At 56.5% G+C, this 13,433-nt stretch overlaps 1 protein-coding gene across 7 annotated transcripts in view; it reads right to left on the reverse strand.

Moving 5' to 3' along the window:
* ZMYND11 (zinc finger MYND-type containing 11) overlaps positions 1-13,433 on the reverse strand; it is a 118,442-nt gene that overhangs the window by 53,451 nt on the left and 51,558 nt on the right. The window lies entirely within an intron of this gene.

Genomic DNA, 13,433 nt, shown 5'->3' on the forward strand with positions numbered 1-13,433 from the left:
TCCCAGCGAGCGCACCACAGCGCTGCAGACACCACGCCCAGGAAAGCCCCGGCATCCCGCCCGGGCTGTGGCTCACTCTGAGCCGCCACCAAGCCCTGATGCGTCCTCGGCCGGAAGCAGACACGCCGAGCAGCTGCACGGAGTCGCAGCATCCAGGGGCCTTTCTCTGGAATGAAACTGAACAAACCTGAGTGTGCCCTGGGCGACCTGGATCCCGCGGGTCGCGGCCTGCAGCGGCACGAGCCCGGGGAAGGCGCGGCCGGCACTCTCGGGCGTCTCCCACCGGGGAAGTCTGAGCGCGGTCGCTGCTGAGGGACGGTACACCCACCGAGAGGGGCGGAGGCGTCCGACCGTGTCCGCGGCGGGGAGTTCCTGGGGGACGCGATGTCACACAGCCACGCTGGTCCGGCGTCCGGGGGACAGCACGGAACTAGAGGACGCCGGGGCCACGCAGAGCCCCAGTTCTTCCTCGCACAGACCCCGGGGCACAGCCGCGGGAGACATGCCCGAGGCGGGCATCTGCTCGCTTGGCAGGCCGAGGCCCGGGCACCGGCCCCTCCACGTCCGCCCGCGGGCTTGGCGGCAGACGGAGCTCTTGCCGCATCGCAGGCCCCACCGCGGCTCGGCGGAGAAAAGGCACAGGACGACGTGCCGGCACGTGTACCTCCTTTCCTAATTCCCGCCGTTTGACCATAACTATGGAGTCTTAATTTCCCTCATTTCTGAGCTAAAATAATGGACAGTGTTCTCTGACAGATTCACTCTGAAGGCTTGGGGGGACTAACTAACAACCTCCCCCTCGAAAACAAGCCTTTCCATTTCCTCCACTAACTCTGAAGGCATTAAAAGGCTTTTCATTCCAGGAAACCGAAGTTTCCACCTTCATTCCCCCAAACCGCGCGAGCGAGCCGTCAGTCACGACGTTCCTTGGTGCCACGACTTTCATGAAAATCAGTGAAGTGACAGCTCGAGTAGTTTCACGGTTAGACGGAAACTTAAGAAACACCAGGCGCGTCTCACCTGGAAGAAAGAGACCTTCCCTGCGGCCCACGTGCCCACGCACTCTCGTGCCCCGGGCGGCACACGCGGAGCTCGGCCGCGGCGCACGGGCCTCCCCCTCACGGCGTTCGTAGCATCCCCGGCCGCGCCAGCCCCGGCGGGGGCCGCCGTCTAGGGGAAGACTCGGGCTGCCCTTCGACCCAACCACCACCGCTTCGTTAAAACCGCGTCCCAGGCCTCAGCCTCACCGCGCGACCCAGGACCAGACTCGGCCCCCCAGCGTGAGCTCTGCGACACAGGACAGCGCCGGCAGCCGATCTCTGTCTGGGGATCGTACTGCGAGAGACCTGAGCAGCAGAACCCCCCGGACACCGCGCGCTGAGGCCGCCCAGTCCGTGACGCTCCTTCCCGACGAGCCGCGGGGCTTCCCGCACGAGCGCCCTCTGGCAGCTTCGCTCCGGCTCTGCTCCTCGTGCTGACCCTCCCGTGTCTCCCCAGCGGTCCTCCCTCTCCCACAGGGACCGGACGCACGACGCCCTCTGCTCACACCATTTCTAACCGTCCCCCGAATCCCCGTGGAACCGGCGGGCTCTGACACGACACACGACACACGACGTGCATCTGACACACGTGCGTGAAGACGACGCGCGCACACCCGAGAACCCACCCGCCACCCACCGTCCCTTGGCCTCACGCGCTCGCCAGCGCGACTGCCCCCGGGGGCCGGAGCTCCACACTCCGGCTCGGGCCCAGATCCACACCGCCTCTGCCCACACAGGACAGCACAGGCAACGTCTACCCTAACAGCCCCAAATGGAAGTCACCCCGGTGCCCTTCAGCAGGGGAACGGCCTCTCAAACGGCCGTGTGTCCACCCACTGCCAAGATGCACGGCAAGTGAATCCCAACCCATGTGGACCAGGAAATGTCAACCGTGGGAAGAATGGACTGTAGGGGGGTGCCTGGGTGGCTCAGTGGGTTAAAGCCTCTGCCTTCGGCTCAGGTCATGGTCTCAGGGTCCTGGGATCGAGTCCCGCATTGGGCTCTCTGCTCAGCGGGGACCCTGCTTCCTCCTCTCTCTCTCTCTGCCTGCTTCTGTGCCTGCTTGTGATCTCTGTCTGTCAAATAAATAAAATATTTAAAAAAAGAAATAAAAAGAATGGACTGTAGAGTTCCACTTCTGTAAAACTCTGGAACCAGCAAAGCTAGTCAGCCCGGTGAAAAGCAGATCAGTGCTTGTGGCTGGGGCATGGCAATGACCACCAAGGGGCACGAGGAACTCCGGGGGTGATGACGCCTTTTTGTATCTTCATGAAGATGGAGGCTACTGGGGCACCTGGGGGCTCCGTCACTGAAGCGTCCGACTCTTGCCTTTGGCTCAGGTCATGACTTCAGGGCTGTGAGGGACTGAGCCCTGCATCGGACTCCGCACTGGGTGTGGAGTGTGCTTACGACTCTCTCTCCCCGTCGGCAACCCCAATCCCACCCGTGTGCGATCTCCCAAAAGAAAAGAAGGAAGGAGTGCGGGACGGACTTCCCGGAGGAGGCAGCTGGTTACTCGAGGGCCGACCCTGCAACCCGCGCACGTCCGTCCGACACGTCACGCACTCCGTGGCTGGCAGCCGCCTGCAGGCTCGCACCGCTCAGCCGGTGAACCGCTCAGCCGGTGACCGAGCGCACACCAGGGCCCTTCCCGGTCTTGGGTTCTAGGCGTTCACAGACTCACAAAACTGAAAACAACCCACGTAAGAACACCATGAGCCGTGTGACCTCACTGACGAGCAAAGAAACATAAACTAAGACACGAGTGACAACATGTATGCAAATGAGCAGCCCCGGTACCAGCGGTCCCATGGGGGGTGCAACCCCCTAGTGCGGCTACCACACAGGCGTCCCCGCGAGAGCTCAGCCCAGTCAGTACCCGCACATCCCGCAGTCGGGGACGAACCCTTTCCCGGACTCATATGCCAACAACCCCTCCGTCCACACTGGTGGCCGTCTGCGGCAGAGGGACGCCCCTGACAGCCCGAGTGTCCGTCGGGAAACGATCCTTCTGAGCAGGGAGACACTTGTGAGGAGACGACGGAACATACCGGAAACCCGCACGCGCCCGGTGATCCGGGAACGAAGCAGCAGCGCGAGGACAAAGCGCGGGGGGGCCCGACAGTGGGCGCGCCGGGAGGAGGCGCACGGGGTGACGCGCCGAGGTGCTCAGCCCAGGCCTCGCACGGAGCGTGTCTGTGACCGCGGTTCCCGCGCCGACTGCCTCCAAGCTCCCAGCTCGCGTCGGCATCGCCACACGTGTCCCGGAAACAGCAGCCTTGCAGGACTCGGACGGACGACGGATGCAGGGCTGAGACGCGCAGCGGAAGGCCTAACCACCCCACGTCTCTGCGCGTTCAAGGGCACGTCGGTAGAGTCAGCAGCGCCAACCCCTGCGGTTGTCTGAAGGCGAATAATGAATGAACACGACGTAACCGTACGGCACCTGTCACCGTGCTCACCCCTCCTCCCTCCCAAGCCGCAGGACCGAGGTCCCAGCACCGGCACGACCATTGCCAGTAGTGACTCACGGTGACCATGCAACAACAGTCACCACTAAACAACGCTGAGGAAAAATGACCAGAAAGAAATAAATCAAATCCAGACAGAGAAATTACAGGTGATGAATCTGCAGCGTTCTTTTTTCCAAGCGTCCTGCTCTCCGACTGCACAACTTAGAGTAAGACATTTTAACAACGCTGGCCGGTGCAGGGGCGGCTCAGCACACACGCGTCACCAGCCAAGGGTGACAGGCCACTCTGACAGAACGACAAGCACATCTGAGCAGCACATCGGACAGAATCATGCTCCCGTCACGGAACACTCAACATAGCAGGTACCGGAGGAAACCGCCTCCCACGGCGAGGGTCAGACCCAGCAAGCGCACGGACCCCACGGTCAGCTCTACGGGCTGCGAGCTTCTGCTCTACGGTCGGGACGCGACCAGGATGTCCACTGCCAACACTCCTAGAAACACGCCGCTGCACATCCTCGACCGAGCACTGACGTGACAAAAGGACAGAAGCATCCCACTTGGAGACAAGGAATGAAATGACGCCTGCAGACATGATTATCTCGCAGGGAGAAAACTCTAAAGAATCCACCAAAAAGCAGCTGTAACTAACGGCCGAATTCAGCAGCGTAGCAGGATGTGAAGTCATACAACCAGCCGTATTTCTAACAGGAACAATGGGCCATTTCAAAAGGAAACTATGAAAACAACTGTTTAAAATCACTCAAAGAATAAAATACGTAGGAATGAAGGTGACCACAGAGGGAGAAGCCTGCACAACTCCAGACACGGACAAACGGAAACCCGCCCCGTGTGCGTGGGCCGGAGGACGTCCTACTGCTACGACGTCATGGGACCGAGGCCATCCACGCTCCAGTGCCCTCCCCATCAGAAGCACAACGATACGGCTTCAGATGCACAAAACCCATCCCGAAAGTCGCGTGGACTGTCCACGGACCCAAAGAGCCAAAATGACCCCAAAGAAGAACTGGGAAAACTCACACTTCCTCCTCCCAAACCGACCGCACAAAACTGCAGTAAGCAAACTGCGTGCTGTTGGCACAGAGACAGACAGACGAGGGGAGGTGGACAGACAGCCCAGAAAGAAACCCCCACGAGACAGCGGAAGGACTGCTGACAAGGATGCCGAGACCCCTCGACGGGGAGCCCACAGCGTCTTCACCAGACTGAGCTGGGAAAACTGTCCGTCCACAGGCGGGAGTCGGGGGCGGCCGGACCCCGACCCAAGTGCACACACCGATTAATTCAAAACGGATCAAAGACCTCGACGTAAGGCCCCAAATGATGAAACACTGGAAGAGACGCAGGCCAGAAGCTTCGGGACACTGGGTCTGGCAATGGTTTCTTGGATGCGACCAGAGGCACGGGCCACCAAAGGAAAAACAAAGTGGACTTCACCAAACTTCTGAAATGCTGCACATCAGGAGACACTGTCTACAGAGCAGAAAAGTACCTGCAAATCGTGCATCTGGTAATATCCAGAATAAAGTCCAGTTACTATCGGTTAATGTGCAGAATACAAGCAGAGCTTGTGATACTAACCGCCAACCCGACTCCAAAAACAGGCAAAGCAGCTGAACAGCCACGTCCCCAAAGATAGGAGAGCGGCCGATAAGAAGATGCTCGACGTCACTCACCTCCAGGGAAACGCACGTCAAGGCCACGACCAGGTGCCACCTCACACCTGTCTGGGCGGCTAGACCCCGAGAGACGGGAAATGACAGGTGTCGGCGAGGGGGCAGAGGAAGGGGAACCCCGTGCGCTGTGGGCAGGAAAGCAAACTGGGGCCACCAGTGTGGAGGCCAGGATGGAGGGTCTCCCACAAAACTCAGAATTACCGAAGACCCCCCAACCCCACCTCTGCCTCTGACCCCCAAATGACGGAGAGCAGGGTCTCGGAGTTCTGGCCACACAGGCTCACACCAGCGTCAGCCCCAACAGCAAGCGCACAGGAGCAAGCCCAGGATCGCGGCCGGGCGTGTGGGTCACAAGCTGCGGGGTACGCACATTCCTTGCAGCGGGGTGACCCCCATCCTGAAGGACAGAAGTCTCCCTCGGGCCACAGCAGGGACGAACCTTGAGGACATCGTGCTGAGTGAGACGGCCGCTGCTGAAAGACAGGACACGAGTCCCCTCTGAGAGGGACTCAGACTTGTCACAAAGGCGGAGCGAACGGCGGGTGCCAGGGGCAGACGGGATGGGGACCCAGGGCTCAGCGGGTGCGGAGACTCCGTTTCACACGCCAACGTGAGTTATGGGACAGTGGGGACAGCTGCACCACGCAGCGGATGTATTTCACGCCACTGAACTAGACTTCACAACGGTTACACGGCGTGTTTCACCACAGATGATCGACCACTAGGTGTTTACAGACGGGCACACAGAGTTTTTAAAGTATTTCACTGAACAAAAACTTCAACAGCTGAAGAACACCTTTATAGGTCCTTCATCCAGGAAATGTATTTGAAACTTGGAGTAGACTCTGAAGATACAGGCTGTTCCTAAACTTAGCCAGGAACGAGTAACCTGCGCACGAAGGGAGGCTGGTCTGCACGTCGGGGCGGTCGCACGTGATGTGGAAGCACAGGTACAGGACAGTGAACGGAAGTCTCCAACACGTGCAAGGAAACACGTCCGTCCAACACCAGAAGTTAACAGCGAACAATCAGAGCCTGGACCACAGCATCAGAGAGATCAACACTGGTTTGCGTCTGCCACTGACCAGCTCTGCACCTTCAGGCAAGGTCCCCCCCACGGGACGGCCACCGTCCTCAGCCACATGAGGAGAATGACCACAGACCTCCTGGAGTTGGGAGAATTCACCAAGACAAATCCTACACAGCACAGGGCTTGTCCAGATTAGCCGCAGCCGTCAGTTCTGAGCCTGACTGAAACGGTCAACGGATCCACTGAGTATGTGTCACCATGAGGAAACCTGCCCCTGCCTCCTCGTCCCAGCGGCACCTCACACGGCCCAGAGGAAGACGCGCCTCACCACAAGGTGCTCACAATCCGCAAAGGAAGCAGAAATGGTTTCAGGGACGAGAGCCTCTAACAAGTCATGCAGGTGCATTTCGTACACATCACCGTGCGCAGGTACGCACCTCACAGGACAGAACGCAGGGGTCGAATCTTAAAAGGGTATATTTTTGGGGTGCTTGGGTGGCTCAGTGGATTAAAGCCTCTGCCTTCGGCTCAGGTCATGATCTCAGGGTCCTGGGATCGAGCCCCACATCGGGCTCTCTGCTCAGCGGGGAGCCTGCTTCCCTCCACCCCCTGCCTGCCTCTCTGCCGACCTGCGATCTCTGTCAGATAAATAAATAAATAAATATCTTCCTAAAAAAAAAAAAAAAGGTAGATTTTTACTAATGAAGGAAAAATACAAAATAATCAAAACAAGAGCGTGCTCAGACCAAAGAGACCAGCGTCGTCAGACGGACGTCGGAGCGGGGAGCTGCCGGGCGTGAACGGAGGCCACTCGGGGTCCATGCAAGGAAGCGCTCACAGACGCCCCGTGCAGGGATGGTGCACAATGGGGAATAACAGAGTCTTAAAGAATACAGGGAGGGGCGCCTGGTCACTCAGTCAGTCCAGCGTCTGCCTTGGGCCCAGGTCATGATCTCGGGGTCCTGAGGCCACGTCCTGCACCCGCCTCGCTCAGCAAAGACCCCGCTTCTCCCCCGTCGCTCCCCTGCTTACGTTGATTCTCTCAGCCTCTCTCTGACATACACAGAAAATCTTAGGAAAAAAAAAAAAAAAAAAAGAATGAGACCTATAATCTAGAAAATACCAAAGAAGGGTAAGGCTTACATTCCCTTGAAGGGGTTAGAACGACCTCCTCGGGACGTGCCTTCAAGAGGGGTCTGTCTGGCAGATGAGTCCGGGGGGTCAGCATCCCAGGCAGAGTGAGGACAACCACGCATCAGGGGCCCCAGGACAGCACACTGGGTGGGAAGTGGCAGGCTCAGCAAGTAATACCTCGGGCGGGAATTCAGGCTTTGGGAGCAACAGAGAAAGCTCTCCGTCAGGCAGCATTTGACAAGATGGTGTTCTGGAAAAACACCTGATACCAGAGATGGGGAGCAACAGAGACCGCACGTGTGGGCGGCCGGAAGCCCAGACAGGACCGCGCTGCTGGTGCGGACAGGGAACGAGGTAGGCTCAGACTCGGGCCAGACGAGGAAGGAGCGGGCCCCCCCAGACCCCAAAGAGGCCTGCTCCATCTCCCGGGGAGCGAAAGCACCGTCTTTACCTCACTACTTCCACATCCCACACGCACTCAATATCGCCCTCTGGGTCCAGGATAAAAACCTCAGGGTTCACCTCGGAGGCCCTCCCCGTCGGGCTCCGTCTTAATCTCCCTCCCGAAGACCCCTTCGGGCCCTCTGCGCTGACGCTCCCAGACCAGAATCCCACCCGCCCTCCCCGGCCCAACTAGCGCAGGCCTTCCCCGGCTTCCTGACGTCCAGCAACCCCTTGACCGCGGCCGGGAGTGTCTCCATCAGCACAGACCAACACGGGGGTGGAACCCCGGGCCGCCTGCGACGCCTCTCCTATGGCTCCGTCACACTCGCTCACTCGCATGGTTACGCTTCTCTGTGCCTTGTCCGCACGCCTCCTTCGCAGAGCTGCGCAGCAACGTCAAACGTGAAATCAGCTGTAACGGTTGCTCAGAACCCGCTACTCCGGCAAGGCTGCCGTTACGTACAGTGAAGTTAGTGTCAACAGGGGGACGTGCGTCTGCCAATCTGCTGCCTCGGAAGAAACGTAGGAGAGAATAAATCATCACAGGCTGAAACGGATCCACAGTTGGTAACTTTGTGAAGAATTCTTGGGATTGTATCCACAGCACAATCTTAACTGCTGGTTTTTTAAAATAACTTGTTTCCAAAGACGCAGCAGGCAGCGGCCATCCCTCTTCTCCGGCAAAGCCGGTGCGGGAGTGGAATCCACAGAGGGCTCGGACAGCGCACGCGCTAAGACCAAATGACACACAGGTCGGCATGGCCCCTTGTAAGCAGCACACACAAATTTGGGAAGCACTCTTTATTTTTGTGTTGTCTGCCAAAAAAGGAAAGAAAACGACCCAGAGACAAAGCAAAATGGTAACTTCACAGTTCTAGGTGTTTCATGGAGTAGATTCTCGACAAGTCAGCACAGGGACGGAGCACGCCTCCTGGAACCTGGGACGTCGGCTGCACACGGACGGCTCCCAGTGCAGGCGTACCCCTGTCCGTAGTGACGGGCGGCACTCCAGGAGGACGCGGTCACTGCAAACGTATCACAAGAGGTCGGAGGGCACAGTTATACCCGGGGTGTGACCCTAGAGTAAGCGATACAGGTCATTAATGGATGCCCTGATCTGAAACTCTGACTGGAATGGAAGAGTCTTCCGGCCCCACGTCAGCCTAATCACACGAGCCAAGCACATCACTCCAGAAACACACGGTCACAGGGATCCGAGACAGCAAGAAAACAGAAAGGGTCACTCGCCCTGTCCAGCTGGCACAGAACTGTCAGACCTCTTGCAACGGCACAAACTAGCCCGTGACACTGGCAGACATGAACATAAAATCCACACCTGCTTCAACAGAAGGCACTTCTGCCGTGACTACTACTGAGAAACTTCATGAAGCGCTAATGCTGCCTTATAGTTCTCCTAGTGAGACGTGACTATGTGTGGGTTTAAGACGGAACAGAAGTGACATATATGACTTATTTTATGGAATATTAAAATACAGGTGACTGTAAATGACATAATGAATAATACAGGAACTCTTAGGGGTTGAAAGTTTAAATTTCATTTGTTACTGATTTTGCTGTCATAAATACATTTTTTAAAGATTTTACTCATTTGAGAGAGAGAAGGCACAAGCAAGGGGAGGGGCGGAGGGAGAGAGGGAAGCAGGCTTCCCGCTGAGCAGGGGTCCCTGTGGGGCTCGAGCCCAGGACCCCGGGATCATGCACGGCCTGAGGTGAAGGCAGAGGCTTCACCAACTGAGCCACCCGGGTGTCCCTGCCTATGATTCTTAATCTTTGCTCCTTGACTTAAAACCTGTAAAACAGGAGCTAACATCATGATCTTAAACATAAAAATGTTATAAATATTTGTTTTATATAAAATCTTGCCTGTGCTTACCTTCATCTCAAATGACGCCTGTATTTTTTAAGATAAAATGACTTGTTGGTTTCAATTTTATGATGATTAAGTATCACAAACCATACTTCAAAGTCTAAAAATGTAAAATGTTTTTACTGTGATACCAAAATTTATTTGTGTCTGTTTAGCTCTCAGACGAGGACTATGGAATTTTACATAATCATCAACTGCCAGTTTATAAACACGCACCTTTAAATGAGAGGGACGGCCTGACCAGTCATTGAAAACCGAACTTAATGCCATACATATATTTGGACTTCAGACTGACTCCTCCGGTGAAAGCACTTTCCACCCCAAATAACAGAACCCACCAAAGAAGTTTCTGTTAGCTACACTTCTTGAACTGAACAAAACTCTGCTCTAAAACCAGGGAGAGACTTAACAGAAACTGGTAAAAAATGCACAGGCCTCTTTCCTGGGGCGCGTGGCGACCACAAGAGGCCCGCAGACAGCTCACAGAACACAAACACGCCGAAGAAAGACAACAGTCGAGCTAAGGACTTTATGTCCAAACTGACGCAGTCACCAGGCTGCAACCACGGTGAGGAACCGGCGGGAACCCAAAGGTCAGTTCCCACCGAGTCTTGACCACGGATCTCCCAGACGGTGCAGCCTCTTGCGACGCCGGCGTGGAGGCTACTCGAAACACTAAAGCAGAACGACCACACGATCCGCAATCCCGCTTCTGGGTGTTTATCCGGAAGAAGTGAAATCGCTACTTGAGAAAGCCGTTGACGCCCCTCTCCACCGCGGCCACAGCGTGGGACAGCCCACGTGCCCGTCGGCAGAGGCGTGCGGGAGGACGACGTGGCGCACACACGCGGCGACAACCCAGCCGTGAGACAGGAAGTCGCACGTCTGGGCCAGCGTGACGGCCCCCGAGGGCACTGCGCTGAGCAGAGGCGGTCAGACGGCAGCACCCTAACCTTGAACCCTCTCTCACGTGTCAGCTACAAAGACCGAGCCCCAGACTCGCAGGACAGGTTGGTGGCGGCCAGCAGCGGGAGAAACGGGGAAGGTACAAACTTTCAGTTAGAAGAGAAATTCGTCCCGGGCACGTGGGGTTCCGCACGCCGACTCCTGTTCCTAACGACAGACGCGTGTCTGACGGGTGCTGACAGACGAGGCCCCGAAGTTCTCACCACAGGAAACAAAATGTATGACCACGTGAGGGGACAGAACTGCCCGGACAGAACGAGCGGTCGGTTCGCAGTGGGGACAAGCACAGAATCACGATGCTGTACCCGGCATTAGCACCACATCGTACGTCATCTGTATCTCGGTAAAACTGGGGGAAGGAATGTAAACTAGAAATCGACCAGAGAATGCACTCCGGGCCCCAAGAGAAGGGCTCCTCGTGACCACGGGACACCCCGACCGCAGCGGGAACCGCCGCTCGCCGCGAGAAGACCGCGCCAGGCCACGGCCCCCGCCCCCCTTGGCCGGTTAGACTCGCTCCGGCCGTGCGAGAACCAGGACGACACCTACACCACTTCCAGGAAACACAGGACGGGTCACAGCGTTGGTGTCATTTCTCTCCAGCCGCTCGGTCAATGATGTTGGACACAACAACTGAGTAACTACGATTCATGACCTCCTCACTGTGTAAGGAAAGAAATAAAGATTTTTGGTAGAAGAGTTAGAGAAAATCCAGTAGCTACAAATTCCAACAAAAATAAAAGTGCGCGTTCATAGGTGTTTTCTTCTCGTACGTCGCATTTGCTCTCCGCCCATGAGAAGGCCAGAAGGACGAAGCCGTGAGCACGCGCGGGCCAGACAAGCTTCTGAGACTCAATTTCTGTGTGACGGAAACCAGAGCCCCTTGGAGAAATCAAAGGTTCTAGGTCTGGGGTGGGCTGCAAAAGAGGTGAGCCTGAAAAATCCCGTGAGGTGAGAAAGCAGAACCCCACTTCAGGAGTCCACATGGAGAGGCTCCAACGGTGAAGACGTAAGAAGTCTGAGCGTAAGTCAGGATTTTGTCAGAAACGGACAGATGTATATCCAAAGTACTGAAATGCCTGAATTCCAAATGACATTAAAAAAACTCATTGGTTACCGTTAGAGGATGCTCTTTTAAAAACTGGCAAAAAGGGAAAGGGTCTGTTATTCTACCTTCGGACGTGAACACACCAGAGAACTGCCCAAGAGCACATGATGGCAAATCTGGGTCCTTAGAGCAGCATTCCAGTTTACAACAGAAAGATGAACTGAGATGACCACAATCCGGCAATCCTTAATGAAGTACTGGCACGGCCGGTACACATCGAGGCTACCAAGCTGCCCACACCAGGAACCCGCATCACGGCCTCTCGGTCGGAGGACAGGGCACCTGTGACCGCATCTCGCCCCACCCAAGCCCCGAGGGCAACTATCCACTCCCATGAAATGCAGAGGAACAGATATACCGCCAGATGCCACGAGCCAGAGCCGACGACCGCGCGTCTTCAATCAATAAAGTGCAAAGCAAACCACCACGAGGGTGAGTGAGAAGCTCTAGCCTGAAGGAGCCTCGAAGGCACTTTTGAGAGAAACAAACCAAGCGGAGCCTGAACATCACACAGAAGTGACTGCCGTGTTCAGGGTCTGCCAGGCTTCCCAACAGGGTAGAGGGCAGGTGTGCTGGAAGCCGCGGAGCCTTCATTCTCACCAGGCGCGGTAGAGAAGGGGTCCTGGAGAGCACACGTGCCTCCCCTACCGCAGCTGCGCCAACAGGAGCGTCACACGTGTGTAACGATGCGATGACGATGATGCTCAGGCTCCGCGGTAACGGAGCAGAGCGTCTCGGTCTTTGTTAACCAAAGCCTTGGGAAGAATTCACCTGTTCCGAATACAGACCAGGCTCCTGGCTGCCATCGTGGGGGGAGCACTCCTCCCAACCTGCTCCGGCCCGGTGACAAGGACACCAGCGTGGCCCAGACCAGCTGGCTCTGCACACAGCCCCTCCTGTGGCCGATGGCGACGCGGGGAACTGAGGACAGGCAGGCTGGGACCACGTATGGACGCCGTGGCGGGCGCCCAGAACGGGCAGGAGATCCTGGCCGTCACTCCTGCCAACACTTACCCTCTGGTTTTCTTAATTCCTTTTCATCTCTAGACAACACTGGTAAGACATTAATTTTCTGGTGGGTGAATACATTTCTTCCTGCCACCTTAAGATCTACAGACCCTCAGGCATGGAGAAAAGCCAGGCTCGGTGGCTGAGCCTGTGCCGACGAAGAGGGGACAGGATACCCGTGGGCGTGGGCTCCCACTGACAGACGTCTGTGCACACGCGGCCCCGGCGAGGACCGGCGAGCGCCCTGGGCAGGGAGCTCCACAGCGCTGGGAGCGGGAGACACACTGCTCTGTTTCGGTCAGTGACGCTAAGTTAAACATGCAATCCAACGAGCAGCGCCGGACCTCCACACTCTTCCACAAGTAAGTTCAATATACATAAACCGTGGCTTATTTTAAAGAAAACTGCAGCCACAGAAAAATACTGACAGCTTCTTGTTCTTGAAGTTTGGAAGAAATGTTTTCAGGCCGGTATGACCTCACTATAACTTGTATTTGTAACATATCCTCACGTTACCTGCTTTTCATAAAAACATGTTAATGTGACCTATTATGTGCTCCGTATTTTACTCCTACTGTCCCTAGGTGTCACCTATTTTCCTTCTGTCAGCCTGCAGGGCAGGAGGTGTACACGGCGAGCTCGAGC

This window comes from Mustela erminea, chromosome 6, assembly GCF_009829155.1.
Source record: "Mustela erminea isolate mMusErm1 chromosome 6, mMusErm1.Pri, whole genome shotgun sequence".
NCBI classification, from domain to species: domain Eukaryota; kingdom Metazoa; phylum Chordata; class Mammalia; order Carnivora; family Mustelidae; genus Mustela; species Mustela erminea.